Source organism: Branchiostoma lanceolatum, chromosome 8 (assembly GCF_035083965.1).
Source record: "Branchiostoma lanceolatum isolate klBraLanc5 chromosome 8, klBraLanc5.hap2, whole genome shotgun sequence".
Classification (NCBI taxonomy): Eukaryota; Metazoa; Chordata; class Leptocardii; order Amphioxiformes; family Branchiostomatidae; genus Branchiostoma; species Branchiostoma lanceolatum.
In genome coordinates this window covers 6,655,462-6,655,965 of record NC_089729.1, presented here as the reverse complement: position 1 = coordinate 6,655,965, position 504 = coordinate 6,655,462, and positions in this window count along the sequence as shown.

Below are 504 nucleotides of genomic sequence, written 5' to 3'. Positions count from 1 at the left end.
TTAATCATGGATCTTGCCGAGTTGGCAAATGCGTGACTGATTCACAAATGATTCCATGAGAATGTTGGAGCTTATGCAGATGCACATGCATGCAATGATAATATGCTTTGCTTATGCGTGTAGTCGTGACCAACATTTTTAGTAAGGCACTCTTTTCACTAGACGGCGATCGCTGAGCGACCGTGCAGCAACCAAAATCGGATTTGTGTGACCCTTGATTTCATGATTGGAATATCATATTGCAAGATGTAAAAATAAGATTTGAAGGGCAACAAAACACACAAAACTTAATGAAAATCGATAAGTGCGGTGGGTTCTTTATCGTGCTCTAGGTGTGGCTCTCCTCAAACACGGGACCTCCATTTAACGTCCTATCTGAGTGATGTCCCTAACCGAAGCTAGGTACTCCTTTCCACCTGAGTGAAGTAAGGAAAGTCGTGTTAAGTGCCTATCCTGAGGGCACAACGTCAACGGGACAAATCAGGGAACCCCGGATTCGAACTC